The 20,033-nt window shown below is 40.3% G+C and overlaps 1 protein-coding gene and 1 pseudogene across 2 annotated transcripts in view; both read left to right on the top strand.

Moving 5' to 3' along the window:
- The window catches only part of asic2 (acid-sensing (proton-gated) ion channel 2), a 428,762-nt gene that overhangs the window by 90,350 nt on the left and 318,379 nt on the right, over positions 1-20,033 (top strand). The gene's annotated exons all lie outside the window — the stretch shown is intronic.
- On the top strand, positions 16,708-18,083 carry LOC146711819 (general transcription factor II-I repeat domain-containing protein 2A-like; annotated as a pseudogene).

Raw genomic sequence — 20,033 nt, 5'->3', positions numbered from 1 at the left:
TCATTGATGTATTTTGGTCCTAAACCATTCAGAGCTTTATAGGCCAGCATCAGAACTTTAAAGTCTATCCTCTGACGGACAGGCAGCCAGTGTAAGGACCTCAGAGCTGGACTGATGTGGTCCACTTTTTTGGTCTTAGTGAGGACTCGAGCAGCAGAGTTCTGAATGAGCTGTAGTTGTCTGACTGATTTTTTTAGGTAGACCTGTAAAGATGCTGTTACAGTAATCAAGCCTACTAAAGATGAATGCATGGACTAGTTTTTCCAGGTCCTGTTGAGACATCAGATCTTTTATCCTTGATATATTCTTGAGGTGATAGTAAGCTGACTTTGTTATTGTCTTAATGTGTTTTTCTAAGTTTAGGTCTGCATCCATCACTACACCCAAATTTCTCGCCTGGTTTGTGGTATTTAGATGTATAGATTGAAGTTCTCTGGTGACCTGTAATCGTTTTTCTTTGGCGCCAAAGACTATTACCTCAGTTTTGTTTTTGTTTAGCTGGAGAAAATTGTGGCACAACCAGTCATTGATTTCCTCAATGCATTTACCAAGAGCCTGTACAGGGCCTCGGTCTCCTGGTGACATTGTGATATATATTTGTGTGTCATCTGCATAGCTGTGATAGTTTATTTTGTTGTTGTTTATAATCTGTGCCAGTGGGAGCATGTAGATGTTAAACAGAAGGGGTCCCAAGATGGAACCTTGGGGAACTCCACATGTGATACTTGTCTGCTCAGATGTGAAGTTACCTATTGATACAAAGTATTTCCTGTTTTCTATGTATGTTTTGAACCAGTTTAGTACAGTTCCTGAAAGACCTGTCCAGTTCTCCAGTCGTTTGAGTAATATGTTGTGGTCAACTGTATCAAATGCTGCACTGAGATCCAGTAAAACTAGGACTGACATTTTTCCACTGTCTGTATTCAGACATATGTCATTAAACACTGTAGTCAGAGCGGTTTCAGTGCTGTGGTTCTGTCTAAAACCTGACTGGAAAGATATACATAGACATAACCGGACATCACTTGACATTTGGACTAAATATTGGTTACGTTTTGCTTTCTTTGTGATAACAGCATGTGTTTTTGATCAAGCAAAGCAATGCTCATACTGGAGTGTTGTAATTATCAAGGCACCTCTTGATATTTGAACATAATCGTGTGTTGCTTATGTATTGCAATAACAGAGAATAAATGCATTTATTTTTCAGCAGGGAAAGATGGATGATTTTAATATCATCTTCCTTAATCAGTGAGTCAAAACTCTTGTAAAGCTTGTATATAAATATGTGTCATTTTTTCCCCTGTACCACATAAAATTTACAGTCCCAAGTGCCTGCTGTTTCTTATCACATTTGGTGCCTATCTAGACCGGACAGACATCTGCGGGATCCCCCCCCCCCAAAAAAAAAAAAAAGCTTGACCAATTACAACCTGCATCCTGTGATTTCTTACTGCTTAAAATGCTGTGTGGAATGATAAGTTGAGTTACTGTGGAGCTTGTCAAATATTTCATTACTCTGCTCTTGTTGGAGCACTAATCTGGTTTGATTGAGACAAAAGTCTGTGCGAATTCAAATTTACTGACCAAATTTATCCCTTGAGAAAAGAAATGCAGACAAGTCATTAGGGAGTTATGCTGAACCTACTGGAGAAATAAAATGTCCCTTATTAGTTTCTGCTAAGTATGTTGACCCATGATATTTTATTTAAACGTTCTCCTCTAGATTTCATTGCATTTTATTCTCCTCTACATGCAAATAAGTGAAAGTTTGATCTCCAACCCTGAGGCCCATTTACCATTACAGTGCAGTCAAGTGATTATTTGTCTGAGATCCTTATACAGGAGGGATACCATATTATTGAGATGTTAGTTATTGCAACTTGTAGAAAAAAATGTGAAAATGCTGATTAGTTTGATTTTTTTATTTGTAATTTATTACAGGATTTAGATTTTAAAAATGAACACCATTAGATTGACTCAGAATACCCACGATGAAGTGTCCACCAGGTAGTCAGTACAGTCATAAGCCGTCTTAGACACAAAATATGACTCAGAAGAACAAAAAGGAAAGTTTTAAGTCTTCGTCTGTAAATTATTTGCTTTACTGGAGACCCGGAGAGACCCTTCATGAGCATGGGGAGAACATTCAGACTTCACACAGAAGGCCCTGGCCAGACTGGATTTGAATCCAGGATCTTTTTGCAACAGTGTTAACCACCTTACCATGTGGTGTCCTATGATATCTCCTATCATTTAAAAATTTACACCAGTATTTATACTAGTATTATTGGAGATGATATGATACTGAGAAATTCTGTTTGAAATCACAGCAACAAAGAAAGTAACAAAACCTGATAAAGTAGAACTACGGGATTTTTATTGTTTCTGTGTAAAAATGATCCGTTTTTTTTTTTTTTTTTTTTTTTTTACTGTACCAGCTGGATGTTTCCATTCCTTAAATGTCATCTGGAAACTGGAGAGAAAAATGCATAATCTCAGCTTTGTGCAAGTTTACTAAGATGACATTTTGATTTCATATATTTCCTGTTGGTTCTGGAGATGGAAATGGCTCCTGTTGTGACCCATACAGTAAAATTATGCCTGGTTAACATGTGAGCTCGGTACAGATCCACATCAGTCTGCCTGCTGGCATTATATCCTCTGGGGTCTTCAACTATATACCTTCCCAAGAATATTGAACTTAAGTTGACCTCAATCAAAAATAAAGTGACAATTCATAATCTTTCTGGAGACAGGAGCACTGTTTAACTGCTTCTGGTTCTTTCTGTGCCACCAACTCACTTGAGCTTTATGTGCAATAAAGGACTTTAAAATATATTTTCAGTCAAAAGACTTGCCTTTTTTTACCCTTCAGGCCATCCACAATAAAAGGTTTTTTGCTGAGTAGATGCAAAGCTAGGGTCATTCAACCTGGCCATCCAAAGGAAGGAGTAAAATCTGCTGTTGCCTGAGTATAATTACTTGCCTGCAGCACAGCACAAATGTAATGAAACTTGCATTTTCCTCTATTCATCCTCCGTGCTCCAGGACATGACTGGGCATATGTTAAATCATTCACAGCACTGGGCATGAAAAAAGCCAACCGGCTGTCGGGTATTATGAGCATGTCTGTGGTTAGAAAACATGGACAGAGGGGAAGCAATGAGAAAAAGGTGGTGATACCAAATGGCTTGGAAGTTGACATTATCTACATTTAGAAACTGCTTGCAAACCAAGAAGTTACTGAAATATTTAGGCCAGAACTCAAACTCTCATGCACAATAATTTTAATATTGCTTTATTCTTACAACATGGTCACGTTTAACCTAAAAAAGACCCCCCAAGGCACAGGGTTTGGCAGTTGATAAGATTTTGTGATAATGTGCTCTTTTTTTTTTCTAGTGGCGGTCTGCCAATAAGTCTTCCACTTACGGTGTTCTGTCAGTAACAGTCTTTTAGCCAGGGTGAGAGTTGAATAACCACCAGTGATCTTCTACCAATAGGAATTTTCAAACATATACAGAACTGTCTTACTGAAAAACACAGGGCCACATAAGAGGTTTCTCCAAAACATGTACCGTATTTTCTGCACTATAAGGCGCACTTAAAATCCTTGAATTTTCTCAAAAATTGACAGTGCGCCTTATAATCCGGGGCACCTGATGTACAGGGAGTGCAGAATTATTAGGCAAGTTGTATTTTTGAGGAATAATTTTATTATTGAACAACAACCATGTTTTCAATGAACCCAAAAAACTCATTAATATCAAAGCTGAATGTTTTTGGAAGTAGTTTTTAGTTTGTTTTTAGTTGTAGCTATTTTAGGGGGATATCTGTGTGTGCAGGTGACTATTACTGTGCATAATTATTAGGCAACTTAACAAAAAACAAATATATACCCATTTCAATTATTTATTTTTACCAGTGAAACCAATATAACATCTCCACATTCACAAATATACATTTCTGACATTCAAAAACAAAACAAAAACAAATCAGCGACCAATATAGCCACCTTTCTTTGCAAGGACACTCAAAAGCCTGCCATCCATGGATTCTGTCAGTGTTTTGATCTGTTCACCATCAACATTGCGTGCAGCAGCAACCACAGCCTCCCAGACACTGTTCAGAGAGGTGTACTGTTTTCCCTCCTTGTAAATCTCACATTTGATGATGGACCACAGGTTCTCAATGGGGTTCAGATCAGGTGAACAAGGAGGCCATGTCATTAGTTTTTCTTCTTTTATACCCTTTCTTGCCAGCCACACTGGAGTACTTGGACGCGTGTGTGGAGCATTGTCCTGCATGAAAATCATGGATGCAGACTTCTCCCTGTACCACTGCTTGAAGAAGGTGTCTTCCAGAAACTGGCAGTAGGACTGGGAGTTGAGCTTGACTCCATCCTCAACCCGAAAAGGCCCCACAAGCTCATCTTTGATGATACCAGCCCAAACCAGTACTCCACGTCCACCTTGCTGGCGTCTGAGTCGGACTGGAGCTCTCTGCCCTTTACCAATCCAGCCACGGGCCCATCCATCTGGCCCATCAAGACTCACTCTCATTTCATCAGTCCATAAAACCTTAGAAAAATCAGTCTTGAGATATTTCTTGGCCCAGTCTTGACGTTTCAGCTTGTGTGTCTTGTTCAGTGGTGGTCGTCTTTCAGCCTTTCTTACCTTGGCCATGTCTCTGAGTATTGCACACCTTGTGCTTTTGGGCACTCCAGTGATGTTGCAGCTCTGAAATATGGCCAAACCGGTGGCAAGTGGCATCTTGGCAGCTGCATGCTTGACTTTTCTCAGTTCATGGGCAGTTATTTTGCGCCTTGGTTTTTCCACACGCTTCTTGCGACCCTGTTGACTATTTTGAATGAAACGCTTGATTGTTTGATGATCACGCTTCAGAAGCTTTGCAATTTTGAGACTGCTGCATCCCTCTGCAAGTTATCTCACTATTTTTGACTGTTCTGAGCCTGTCAAGTCCTTCTTTTGACCCATTTTGCCAAAGGAAAGGACGTTGCCTAATAATTATGCACACCTGATATAGGGTGTTGATGTCATTAGACCACACCCCTTCTCATTACAGAGTTGCACATCACCTAATATGCTTAATTGGTAGTAGGCTTTCGAGCCTATACAGCTTGGAGTAAGACAACATGCATGAAGAGGATGATGTGGACAAAATACTCATTTGCCTAATAATTCTGCACTCCCTGTATGAATTCTGGTTGTGCTTACTGACCGTGCTTACTGAAAATATGTTTTAGTACAACTTTGGTAAGCTACAAAGCCGCATGGATTGTCAAAGCATTACGGCTACCGTAGTCAGGAGTCTCGCGGAGAAATCTGGGTCCAAAACTCCGTCTGCTTCAGGTCCAGCACACTGCGGCATCACTGAGAGTTAAAAACTGTCTAAATTCTTTAATCTTTAATAAAATGATCAGTGTTGCTGCTTTACCAGGTGTAACAATTAAGTTTAACATCCAGGCATCCATGAAAACAGAATGTATTAAATTTAACGGAGTTAGAAGTTAGCAGGAAGTTAGCTTGCTAGTTTAGAATAGAATAGAATAGAATAGAATACTTTTATTTGTCAATTTCTTCAAATGTACTTGCCATACAAAGGAATTGAAATTACGTTTCACACTGTCCCATGCGTAGACATTGACAACAATAAGGTGCAGATGCACAACAAAAACAGCCCTAACAATAAAGTAATAAATAGTAATATAATAATATAAATAGTGCTAAAAGAAATACTAAAAATATATATATAGTTGCAGGTGTGTGCAATTGCAATGCAAGTCAGGAATGTTTTCAGTTCTTGGTTCAGAGAGTGTTTCTTTGTTGGAGAGTGTGCGTGGGTGAGGGGGAGTAGAGTCCAATCTGTCTTCCTATACTTCTGCCAATCTGGTGATTCTGCTGGCTGGGAGTCGGGAGGGAAGAGAGTTCAGCAGTCTCACAGCCTGGTGGATGAAGCTGTTGGTGAGCCTGGTAGTGCGGGAGTGGAGACTTCTGTATCTCTTTCCAGAGGGCAGGAGGCTGAACAGACAGTGCGCGGGGTGGGTTGCATCGTTGACAATTGTGATGGCTTTGCGGGTGAGGCGAGTGGTGTAAATGTCTTGCAGGGAGGGGAGTGGTACACCAACTATCCTCTCAGCTGTTCTCACAATGCGTTGTAGAGCTTTTCTGTTATAGTCAGTGCAGCTACCGCCCCACACAGTGATGCAGCTGGAGAGGATACTTTCAATAGTGCCTCTGTAGAATGTAGTCAGGATGGGTGGTGGAGCACTTGCCCGCTTGAGTTTGCGCAGGAAGTAGAGGCGCTGTTGTGCTTTCTTGGCCAGTGATGCTGTGCTGGTGGTCCAAGAGAGGTCCTCACTGATGTGCACCCCCAGGAACTTGGTGCTGCTCACCCTCTCCACCGCAGCGCCGTCGATGGTCAATGGGGGGTGACAGGTGTGGCCTCTCTGGAAGTTGACAATAATCTCCTTGGTCTTACTGACATTTAGCAGGAGGTTGTTGTCTCTGCACCACGTGGTCAGGAGCTCAACCTCTTTCCTGTAGTGGGTCTCATCGCCCTTGATGATGAGCCCCACCAGCGTTGTGTCGTCCGCAAACTTCACAAGGTGGTTGGAGCTGTAGGTTGGTGTGCAGTCATGTGTCAACAGGGTGAAGAGCAGAGGACTGAGCACACAGCCTTGTGGAGCCCCCGTGCTCAGGGTGATGCTGTTTGAGACCTTGTTGCCCACACGCACCGCTTGAGGCCTCTGGCTGAGGAAATCCAGCAGCCAGTTGCAGAGGGAGGTGCTGAGGCCCAGTCTGTCCAGTTTACAGATGAGTTGTTGTGGTATTATGGTGTTGAATGCTGAGCTAAAGTCTATGAACAGCATTCTCACATATGAGTCTTTCTTGTCCAGATGAGTTAGGGCTGGGTGGAGGGCAGAGCAGATTGCATCCTCCTAAACCAGTTTCCACCTAAACCTGATATAGCATGTTCCGACTGAGGGATTTCTGAAAAAATTAAAACGTACAGCTCTGCTATCACTTCCAACATAAATGAAGACAGAAAACTAAACAGCAATGATGTTTGTAGGGTTACTGAAGTTGGGCTAGCTGGTATGTAATGATGTGCTACGTGATCGCTAGCAACACAGCTATGTTAGCATAAAAAAAACACAATGAAGCTGGAGGATGAAAGGTAACCTTTTTCCACTCAATAAAAGTTAGCGCGAGGGTTCCCAATAGTTGGGCACAAATGCATTTGCATGGCAGGATGCTGTGAACAGACCAAACTTCAGTCAGGAGAACAACTGTGATAATTTTTTGCAGTTTTATGTTTAGTAGTGTTTTAATTTGTCGAACAACAGATGGATGACAGATTCACAGAAGTAATTCAATACTTTGTGGAGAAACATAAAAAGAGATTTGGTGATGGTGCTTGTTTTTATGTATTTTCATGGATTTAATGGTTGAAAGACATAATTGCACATTAATAAACGCATATTAATAGGTACAACAACCTTCTTTTCTTTTAAATAACCACAAAAAATTACTTACTGTTCCTTTTAAGTGGCTGGAACACTGGTCTACAAGAGCAGACTGCAGGCTATTATAAAAAGAGGAGCATTATAGGCAGTACATAAACACCTCATCACAGAGATAGATGGATATGTAAGAGTTCACCGGTCCAGAAGCTGCAGGCGTTGTTACATGGGGATGTGGAAACGAGTGATGTGGTCAGATTAGTCATTCTTCAACATATCCGCAGAGACTGTACACGCCTGAATGCTTGAACCCCTACAGTGGAGGGATCTGGTGACTCTGTTATGTGATGGGGGGCATTTTGTCGTCTTGGAGAAAAGGATTACAGCAAATCGATACAAGCTATGGGGAATAAGGGATCACTGAATGGAACAATGTGTGTGGAAAATTTGTGAATCATATGTTGTGGCCTTTTTAGTTGTCAGATACAAAACCCCAGCCACCCCTCGCCCACTTATTCTTCCCCATCATCATAAAAACATCAAATAACGTTTCATCCTTCCAGTAAAGTTTCAGAAATCTACGATCAGTGCCAACACACTGTTCTGGTTGAGCATGGTGGACCAGTAGCTTACAAAGCACTGAAAGTTGGGTTATCTACACATTTTCACCTGTCTATATTTGTCCAATTCTGTTATGAAATATTAAAAAAAATAAAAAAATTAGTAGTGACATTTAATAACTCCAGCTTAGCACTGTGCAGCTTGCGTTGCCCCCCACCCGATTTGTCAAAATAAACATATATTTTCAAACAATCTCATTTTTAACATGACATTTTTCGAGTTTAAATGATTTAGCAATTACTAAAACCTTTCGTGGAAACAAAGTGCACGTTTAGTGCATCAGATGAACTAGACTTTTATCATGTGTTTTCCTTTTCCGGAAAAATAAAGTGACAGATAATTAATGGCGGACACACAAATTGATGTCAGTCAAGGACTTTTGTTAATGCAGTCTTCTCTCATATTCTCTCAATGTGCATTTATTTCCTTTAGTTTCCGAAACGACCTAAATGTGTCTGTGACCCTCCCAGAGAGTTTTGGAAATGAAAACATACAATATTTTCTCACATGTTCCACTGAATAAAAACAGTTAAAGTACATTTAGAGCAAATAAAAAAATGTTGCTTATTCTCAGCACTCAGTATATTAGTGTATATATAGCATATGTTATCTTTTGGCTGTTCTTTCATGTTTTCTTTAATTTAAAAGAAAATATTATTGTAAATGATATATCATGTTTCAGATTGTTTGCAGGCAACAAGAGGTGCATCTTTCAGTTTTCGGGAGATTTTCTTCCCCCCTGACTCACATTTAACATTCTAAACCATTAATCTCTCATTTTAAAAGACAGAATAATCAATAATGAAAATAATTGTTACCTGCACTTAAAATGGCTTGAGCACTGCAAGGTAATTGATATGTGGGACATCCCAGGCAGAAGAAATGAGGTTGCATTTAGCATCCACTGTAAATTTAGGCAAGATTCTAAAGTGTTTCAGCAAATAGTTGTTTATATCATATAACAGTCATTATCATTTTCATTAGTACTAGCTTGAAAATTACATCTCTGCATTTTTGAACGCTAAAGAGTACTGGGTCTTTTGCTATCCCCATATGGAAAAGATATATATAAATCTTATAAAGTTTGTATCTGTCTTGTGTGAAACTTGTGTGGAAAGCCTACAAGAGTGAAAACAAATATAAGATCGCTTGAAAAATTATATAAATGAAACTTGTATGTTTTGGATACTTACTAAGACAATATATGAAATTAATGAGAAAGTGGCCACTTTCATGAGTAAATCATATCAGCCTTTTATGATTCACTATATGAAGTAGGCCACATCTTATGCAAGTCTTTTATACGTTTTTTCTATTTCTTTTCCATATGGGTCAGCTTTGTGTTAGGAGTGTAGACTGTACAAAAGAGGTTACATTGTTGCATTCACAGTGGTTTGGGGAGAATAGATGTTGTTTGCAACACCAGATAGTTGGTTTGGTTTCTATTTCACTATTCAGTGTATTGTATTGTATATCCTCACAGGTCAGGTTTTAGACTTCTCTGGCATTTTTTTGTCCCACGCTGGTGTGGACTTAAATTTTCCTTATTCACTCATGGGGCTGTGGAAAGCAATATTAAATATCTGGGTAATTTTTCAGATAAAGTTCTTGTTTGGTTGCTTCCACTGAGACAACATGTACACTAATGCATTTTTAAGATTTGCTCTAAAAACAGTAAGTTTTAAAAATATAATTTCTACATTTACTATGCGTAGTATAAATATTTACTCCAGCGATGCATTGTTACTGCCTTTAATATTAGTTGCATTAAATGTCTGCACCTATATAATGTAATGTCTTTGTGGAGTGTGAACATAAATAAGAGTATATTATCTACAGGTATATTTTATTTACTGGGATGCTGAGAACATGCCTCTGGCCCTCTGCTCTCTTAATACATGCTTGGCCTAACTGACTGCATACTTACTTACGCATGATGAATACTGAAGTGAGGCAGAGATGAGTAGGTCGAGTGGAGAGTGTAGGCGAGGACATGCAGACTGCTCAGGTGTGACTTGTTTTGCAGTTTGCTGTGTTGAGATTAGGTGTCTCTCTGGACCGGTGACTGTTTACAGCATTATTTTTGGAGATGCAGAAGAGATGACATTTTTATTTCACTGCTGTCACCTCGCTGTAGCTCAGTTCAACGCTGGGTGACATATCATCTTCGTCATTTTGTTTAACGCCGTGCGGCGTGTTAATGGTCAACGCCTCCTCAGTAAGCAGCCTTTTGTTTTTGCTGTTTCTTTGGGAGGAACGGCTACCTCTCACCATGTCCAACATGTTTTGTCTCCATGACAACAGTTTTTAAGAGGCTTTCTTTGCTTCCTCTTTTCTCCTCTTGAACACTTCTGCCTTGGCCCTGCATGCTGCCAAAGCCTCATCAGGCATGTTGTCTTCCTCTCGCCTTCAGATAAATGAATCCTGCAAGCGGCAGGAAGTGGAGATTAAAGGTGGCACAGAGTATTTCCTGGAGAGGTGGGTAGCCAAGGAGGAAATGAGCTGACACAAGAAAGTTAGTGACTTAAAAGTGCATTCACTATGAGCGCCATGAGGCAGAAAGGCTGTTTTAACCTGTAACAAATGCACGCCTGTGCATTTATACTTTCGCTCTGTGTTTTTATTTGTGCTTCTGAAGTGTTTATCTGCACATCTCTGTGATCAGATGAACTATTAAGAAGTATTGATATTCATGTAAAACTGTGTGTGTGACAACCCGTTTCTGTTTGGAGTATCAAGGTTCTTGGCAAAACATGTGCTCACTTTGGCTTTTACCTCACAAGTTTTGTAGTTGCCATGTGCAACTGCTCATTTGTCTTCTGCTCATCTTTTATTTATTCCACCATTGACTTCCTCTCTTTATTTTTTATGAATCTTTCCTTTCTGTACCCCCGTTGCACCATTTTCTGTTTGATTTATAAGTGATCATAGCTATGTCTTGGGCTCATATTTCAACTGGTAAAGGAACCATCTGGAAGCCAGTATGACTGATGATGTGTAGAGTGGTGAGGATGTTTGCATGGTTACCTATGGAAAAGTCCAATATGTGGACACAAATTCCACTAATTCTTTTCAAAAATGCACTGTTTGTGCTTAGATTATGTTATGCATTTTCCTCTCTTGTTGAGGAAAAAAAATATTTGTACTAAATATGAATACTAGCTCACCAAAGGTCACATAAATGCCATGGTTGTTGAATTGAATTGCATACTGTGTAGTTATACTCGGCCCTTTGAAACCATAACTTGAACTAATCTTTCCCTCTGTTATTTGGCCAGATTGATCTCAGCATCCATTAATAAAGAATAGTTTCTCTCTGCAGATGTGTTATATAATAAGTATTCAGCTTTGATACCATAAAAGTTGATTTGCAAGATACTTAATAAAAGTTGCTTGCTCCTGGTTTGGACATGATATGTTGTACAGTCAGGTCCACAGGTTTTAGGAAAGTGACACGATTTTCATTATTTGTACACTTTACAAAGGAATGGATTTGAAGTTAACTCATTCACTGCCATTGACGTCTATAGACGTCAATTGAAAAACGTACGTTGACTGCCATTGACGTCTATAGACGTCAATTACGTTTTTCAATGGGAGGGGGCAGGTGTGGGATTTGAAGGGGAAGGTGACTGGAAAGGCAGAAAAACCCCAAGGGCACCTTACAACACCGACCCTGATAGCAGGCTAGACGGTGACCTAGGCAGGCACCAACTTGAAAAACTGAAGCCCACCAGCAGTAAAAGTAGACCTGCAAGGAGGTGCAGGGTTTGCGCACGTAAGGGATTGCGCAGTGAGACAAAAATGTGGTGCAAGTCTTGTTGTGTGCCCTTGCATCCCGGAAAGTGTTATAATGATTACCACACAAAAGTGAATTATTCATTGTGAATAAATGTTTCACTATGTACATTTTATTTTTTCATATATTTGTAAATAAATTGTTTTGATAAAACATAACCTTTCTCAGTGTTATTTCTCTTTTATAGAAGTGAAAAACTATTTTATATGTTAGAGGTGTCACAAAGCAAGAAATATTAGTGTCAAAGGCACTTTTCTGCTTGAAATGTATTTTTCACAAAAAGCTCGTTTTCTCCCTTTTTTTGGTCAAAACAGGCATTTTTGGTGGAACCCACCTCTCTTCTACAGCTGATTACTAAAGAATGGAAAATGGTAGAAACAAGCTTTTTTTTTTTTTTTGGATGAAAGAAGAGAGTCTGTTCTTCATTTTGGTAGGTTCAGCGTTTATATGATCATAACACACAGTTTTCTGTGGCTCTTCAAAAATGAGTAAAAATGCTCAAAAACCCTGGCAGTGGGGAGTTACCTGATTTGAAAATGGCTGGCAGTGAATGAGTTAAGTAATCAAGATATGATATTTTCTAGGTTAGACTTTGATTAAAAGAGATTTAAGAAAATGGTGCATTCATCATTAACTGTTGAGAATTGCAGCTGTTTTATGTTTTCTCCATTTAAATAATTTAAAAGTCTGTTTAAGTACATGTAAAGAAACCTTTTGGTAGAACATGTTGCTGGACATATTAGTTGTCAAAGGGTGTTTTCACACCTGCAGTGTTTAATTTGTTTAAAGGGGATATGAAATGCTACACATATAAAGGCGAATTTACACCATTGAGCCCTGCTCTCAAAAACTGACATGGAGGTAACACTTCCTGTGAAGCTGGATTTAAGAAATAAGTGCTTAAAGTTTTAAAAACATGTTTAGCGCCATCTTCTGTCAGTATGGAACATGACGTCATGTGGGTGGTTGGTTGCGGCTAATCCGGTCTTTAAGTCTGATGTCATTCTGGGTCCCATCTCCACTTCAGGTCCCAAAGTCAAACAAAGACTGCGGCATCACTGAGAGTTACAAACTGTCTAAATTTTTTAATCTTTAATAAAATGAGGGTTCCTGATGGTGAGGGACAAATGCAGTTGCATGGCAGGATGCTGTAAACGGACCAAACTTCAGTCAGGAGAACAACTGAGATAATCCAGCCACAATATGAGGTTAGTCATTCATTTATTGCTGCATGGGCTGGGCTGTAGTTATATAGTAAGGTTTTAAAAACTGAGAGAGGCCGACAGTGATCACTGCCTTTTTTTAGGGGCTTCATATTAAATGGCACAAGATACAAAGCATAAAAACATGTTAAAAACACAACAGCCTTAATAAACGCAGAGTAGTTTGGACCCGGAAGTAGGTTTTCATACGTAATCACCTAGGGGTGCAACGATACACAAAATTCACGGTTCGGTTCGGTTCGATACTTTGGTGTCACGGTTCGATATTTTTTTGATACAAAAAAAATGTTCATGCCTTTTTAATTTGTCATTTATTAAAATTATAAATATATATTTTAACTCAAAAGTACAGTTTTTAAATTTAACCCTAACCCTTGTGCGTGTTTTTTATTTTGACAGCGAATGCGCACCTGCGGACCACTTATGTGCAGCCCTGGTTATTTAGCTCGTCATATTGCAGCCACAGAAATTATTTTGTCCATGAAACCATAAAGCTGCACTTTCTTTTTGCCTTATAGTCTGATTTGTCATAACTTCTCCTGCTGCTTTTACACACGCACTCACATAAGCTCAGCGATTCTCTGCGCGATCAACCTCTCACATGTTTAAGCTGCAGGAGATTTCACTTGTCATGTTTGCATAGTAAGCTAACGATTAATAAGACGATGTCAGAGGAATTGGTGCACAAATTATCATCACTCACCAATCAGTGCTGTCGCTCTCTATACAAAGTTTGCACAATTGCAAAGTGAAAGCAAAAAAACAAGCGCAAATTCAAACGCGACTTCAATATGTCACATATTGACAGTGGCTCACCGATGCCAATGACATAATTACCCAGCTACATTTCTGAAAGAATGCAAAAGCATTGACATATATTTTTCCTACAATAGCCCGACGGGCAGGGAAGAGATAGATTTTGGTAGCCCGACTGAAAAAATCACTAGCTCCGGGACCTCGGGCTAGCGATATTGCAAGCCCTGTATCTGATTGAGGAATCACTCATCTTTGGAAAAGAGAGTTTATTACAGAGAAATGGCTCTTTCCAAAATAAAAGCTATACTATCCGCTTCTTCTGGGCTATATTCTCAGCAGCATAAGGAGAATCATGTGCTAACAGCTGTCTAAATGACTCGGCTAAAGTTAGTAGCATGCTTGTTGTTTTTGTCTTTGCACTAGGATGATGTCGGCGTAAATGTGCAGTCATATTCGTCGTGTTCCCACTAGTGCTTTCAGGTTAATCTCGTTGAAATGACCTTAACGCCACAACACGGCAAATCTCCGTTAACGAGCTACCGCCGATCGCTCCGTGCATGGGGCTAGACCAGGCATGGGCAAACTACGGCCCGGGGGCCACATGCGGCCCGTTAAACGTTTTGATCCGGCCCGCCAAACTTGAAAAAAATTTAATAAATTAACCTTGTTAATGTTTTATTTCCCCTGCAATTCTGATGTTTCCTCACTAGATGGCGCACTCTAGATATATTGGCTTTCTTGAGGTGAAGCGCAGGCCTATTACTCCACGTTTGCACTTTACCCTGTGACCCACCGACCCTCTATGAAGATGAGCGTATCCAAGAAAAGGAAAGTGGACAGAGAATGTCGAGTGTTCAAAAAGGAGTGGACAACTAAATATTTTTTCACTGAACACCGATCATCTGCTGTTTGCCTGATATGCCAAGAAACTGTGGCGGTTTTTAAACAGTATAATATTAGCCGTCACTTTGCCACAAAGCACGCTAATTATGCTAGCAAGCTCTCAACAAAAGAACGGGAAGCTGCTGCTGAGAAGTTGGCAGCTAATTTGAAGGCTCAGCAAAGTCAAACTGCCATTCAAGAGTCAAGTACCAAGGCCAGTTTTATGCTTTCATTCAAAATAGCAAAGGCCAGCAAACCACTGTCTGAGGGCGAGTTTTTAAAAGAATGTATGGTAGAGACAGCAGATACAGTGGGGCAAAAAAGTATTTAGTCAGCCACCGATTGTGCAAGTTCCCCCACTTAAAATGATGACAGAGGTCAGTAATTTGCACCAGAGGTACACTTCAACTGTGAGAGACAGAATGTGAAAAAAAAATCCATGAATTCACACGGTAGGATTTGTAAAGAATTTATTCGTAAATCAGGGTGGAAAATAAGTATTTGGTCACCTCAAACAAGGAAAATCTCTGGCTCTCACAGACCTGTAACGTCTTCTGTAAGAAGCTTCTCTGTCCCCCACTCGTTACCTGTATGAATGGCACCTGTTTGAACTCATCTGTATAAAAGACACCTGTCCACAGCCTCAAACAGTCAGACTCCAAACTCCGCCATGGCCAAGACCAAAGAGCTTTCGAAGGACACCAGGAAAAGTATTGTAGACCTGCACCAGACTGGGAAGAGTGAATCTACAATAGGCAAGCAGCTTGGTGTGAAAAAATCAACTGTGGGAGCAATCATCAGAAAATGGAAGACGTACAAGACCACTGATAATCTCCCTCGATCTGGGGCTCCACGCAAGATCTCATCCCGTGGGGTCAAAATGATCATGAGAACGGTGAGCAAAGATCCCAGAACCACACGGGGGGACCTGGTGAATGACCTGCAGAGAGCTGGGACCAAAGTAACAAAGGTCACCATCAGTAACACACTACAACGGCAGGGAATCAAATCCCGCAGTGCCAGACGTGTTCCGCTGCTGAAGCCAGTGCATGTCCAGGCCCGTCTGAAGTTTGCCAGAGAGCACATGGATGATACAGCAGAGGATTGGGAGAATGTCATGTGGTCAGATGAAACCAAACTAGAACTTTTTGGTATAAACTCAACTCGTCGTGTTTGGAGGAAGAAGAATACTGAGTTGCATCCCAAGAACACCATACCTACTGTGAAACATGGGGGTGGAAACATCATGCTATGGGGCTGTTTTTCTGCCAAGGGGACAGGACGACTGATCCGTGTTAAGGACAGAATGAATGGGGCCATGTATCGTGAGATTTTGAGCCAAAACCTCCTTCCATCAGTGAGAACTTTGAAGATGAAACGAGGCTGGGTCTTCCAACATGACAATGATCCAAAACACACCGCCCGGGCAACAAAGGAGTGGCTCCGTAAGAAGCATTTGAAAGTCCTGGAGTGGCCTAGCCAGTCTCCAGACCTCAACCCCATAGAAAATCTGTGGCGGGAGTTGAAAGTCCGTGCTGCTCGGCGACAGCCCCAAAACATCACTGCTCTCGAGAAGATCTGCATGGAGGAATGAGCCAAAATACCAGCTACTGTGTGTGCAAACCTGGTAAAGACCTATAGTAAATGTTTGACCTCTGTTATTGCCAACAAAGGTTATGTTACAAAGTATTGAGTTGTATTTTTGTTATTGACCAAATACTTATTTTCCACCCTGATTTACGAATAAATTCTTTACAAATCCTACCATGTGGATTCATGGATTTTTTTTTCACATTCTGTCTCTCACAATTGAAGTGTACCTCTGGTGCAAATTACTGACCTCTGTCATCATTTTAGGTGGGGGAACTTGCACAATCGATGGCTGACTAAATACTTTTTTGCCCCACTGTATTTTGTGCCCGGAGACGAATGACAAATTTGAGAAAATCAGTTTATCACGGCGGACAGTGACTCGCCGTGTAGAACTAATAGATGAAGATATCACCAGCATATTAAACAAAAAGGCAAAGTCATTCACTTTTTATTCTTTAGCACTGGATGAAAGCAACGATGTCAAAGACACTGCTCAGCTCCTCATTTTTATCCGAGGAATCAACAAAACTTTTGAAATAACGGAGGAGTTTTTGACAATGGAGTCTCTGAAAGGACAAACACGGGGAGAGGACTTGTTTGAACGAGTGTCTGCTGCCATCGAAAACATGAAGCTTCCCTGGAGTAAGCTTGTTAACGTCACCACAGATGGATCTCCGAATTTAACGGGAAAAAACGTTGGCCTGCTCAGGAGAATCCAGAATAAAGTGAAAGATGAAAACCCTGACCAGGATGTCATTTTCCTCCACTGCATCCTCCACCAGGAATCTCTATGTAAATCGGTGTTACAGCTGAATCATGTTGTGAATCCTGTGGTGAAACTCGTCAACTTCAGCACCGTCAGTTCATTGTGTTCCTGGAGGAAACTGATGCGGATCACCAGGACCTGCTTTATCACTCCTGTGTTTGCTGGTTGAGTTTGGGCAAAGTGTTTCAACGAGTGTGGGAGCTCAAAGAGGAGATTGGCGTGTTTTTGGAGCGGCAGGGGAAGACTGATGAATTTCCTGAGCTGAGCAACAAGAGCTGGATGTGTGACTTCGCGTTTGCTACGGACGTATTTTCACACTTGAATGAGCTCAACGTGAAACTGCAGGGGAAGGAGCTGTTTGTGCATGACATGCACACAAACGTGAAAGCCTTCAAATCCAAGCTGGCTTTATTCTCTAGGCAGATTTTGAACAAGTCATTCACTCATTTTCCTACTCTAGCCACGCTGAAAGAGGCCGGAGCAAAAGTAAAGAAATACAGTGAGTCACTGGATGCACTGCACGGAGAATTCTGCCGTCGGTTTTTGGATTTCGATAGAATTGACAAGTCACTCCAATTGGTGGCCTTTCCTCTGTCACAAGACCCTGAAACAGCTCCAGAGGAGCTTCAGCTCGAACTCATCGACCTTCAGTCCGACCCTGCCTTAAAAGAGAAGTTCAGCTCTCTGAAACTAAATGACTTCTATGCTTCACTCAATGATGCCGCGTTTCCAAATCTAAGGCGAAAAGCGCAGATGATGTTGGCTTTGTTCGGCTCTACCTTCGTGTGTGAACGGACATTCAGCGTCATGAACATCAACATCAACAAAGCCAGCCACAGATCCAAGTTAACAGACCTACACCTCAGATCCATCCTGAGAATCGCCACAACAAAACTAACTCCAGACTTTGATGCGCTGGCTAAAAAAGGAGACCAACAGCACTGCTCCCATTAAAATGTGTGTCTCTCCGTGATACGCACGTTGTTAAAATGAACAGTGCGCGCAGATCAAATATAACGCTTCACAGACTGACTTGCTGCAATTGTTTTGTTCTTGCACTGGTCGTTGTTGACTTTTGGCACCGGGGAAACAAATTGAATAAAAGGAACAGGATAAGTACATCTGCATCTCCTACCATTTTTGAGAAAAAAAAAAAAAGAGAGAGTCAGGAGGAGAGTGATGGTGATATCCTGAAGGATAACAGAACCTTCAGTGCTTTAAAATAAAAATATTCATCTATTTTTGCAGTCTGAAATATTGAAAATTGACGATATAGTGAAATTCCAAACAGCACAAATTCTATTCAAAGCAAAAATAAAGAACTGCCAGGTAATATTCAGAGTATGTTTTTTTTGAAAGAAGGAAGTTATAATTTAAGGGGTTTTTGTAACTTCAAAACAATGAAGGTACGTACTACAAGAAAAGGCTTTTGTGTTTCTGTTCAAGGAGTGAAACTATGGAACAAACTGAATATGGAATTAAAGCAATGTCCAAACATAAAACTGTTCAAAAAGAGTTATAAAAATATGATCTTCTCGATCTATAAAGAAAAGGAAAATATTTAAATTAAGTGAATGTCTCTATTTAAAAACAAACAAACAAAAAATTCATGATGTGATATTATAGTATATAGTATATCAGAAATCTGTTCACTATTTTTATTACAAATTATATCAGTAAGGAAGCTGACTAAATATTCACTGATAATTTATGGGACAGGGGTGGGATTAAATAAGTGTATACTTCTTCCCACTCCCTTTCAACATGTAAATTAATCAGAATGTTTTTTTGTATGTAATTTGTATAGTATATTTTTTTTCTCTCATTTCTTTTCTAAATGTACTTGTATATTGTTCACATGTTGAAATAAATTACCAATCAATCAATCAATCAATATTTGATTTTCAGTGTTTAAAGACTCATTTCGAAGTCAGAGATTTTATTGTAACGCTTTTCTTCATTTTCATTGGAAATTAAAGCACATGTTTTCTCCATATCCCAAGATGTGTATTTTTCCCCCAATGAGGTGATGTTTTCAAAGCATGCCCTCTATCTGATCCTGTTCCGGCCCCTTTGTCAAATGTTAGAACTCAATGTGGCCCACGAATCTAAAAGTTTGCCCACCCCTGGGCTAGACGGCCAACACGTTAACGAGCTAACTGCGCTAACACACTAGTTCACACCAATGTAATTGAGCATTGCATGGCACATCCAACATACTGTTTTACTTTAGTCCATGACTCGCTTACCTTCAGGGTCATACGTCACATGAAAACCAAAATAATTCCAAACGCCAGATCTGAATGAGAGTGGGGGAGGTCCATGTTGCTGAGAGCTTAACTTCTGTCTCGCTAGCTTGCCCTGTGCTCTTCCTCCTGACTATGCTGTCTGTGTGGAGCGCTCAGTGGATCTGCGCTCGACAGTGCAGCCTAGGCGGAGTAGTCGAACACAGATTCACTGAGCGCTCAACACAGACAGCATCGTCAGAAGGAAAATTGATAAAATAAATTACAAATGTTGTATTGTTCGATACATATGCGTACCGAACCGAAAGCACTGTATCGAACGGTTCAATATCGATACGAATATCGTTGCACCCCTAGTAATCACTTAAAGACCGGATAGACGTACATTAGTTTATATTAGCTAACTAGTGACAGAATCGAGGTCTGTACGAGCTAGCAGCTAGCCGTGAAATGCACGTAAATTCTCAGTTTTGTCACACAGCACCTTCTTCCTGTATTTACTTTTGTTGCTTCTATCCCACACGAATCCAGCCAATGAGCGGACTGAACATTGTCACATGGTTTGTAGGGACGCATGTTGATTTCTTGGAGTTTGCTTGGATTTTTCTCTGTGTGAAAATAAACCAGACCACGGGGAAAATCTACAAGACTACAAACT

The sequence above is a fragment of the Copadichromis virginalis genome, linkage group LG4 (genome assembly GCF_057382275.1).
Source record: "Copadichromis virginalis isolate Kocher_CV1m ecotype Utaka linkage group LG4, C_Virginalis_male_GT1.1, whole genome shotgun sequence".
In the NCBI taxonomy this organism is placed as follows: Eukaryota; Metazoa; Chordata; class Actinopteri; order Cichliformes; family Cichlidae; genus Copadichromis; species Copadichromis virginalis.
Note: the sequence above shows the minus strand (reverse complement) of the source record. Positions and strands in the feature narration are given on the sequence as shown.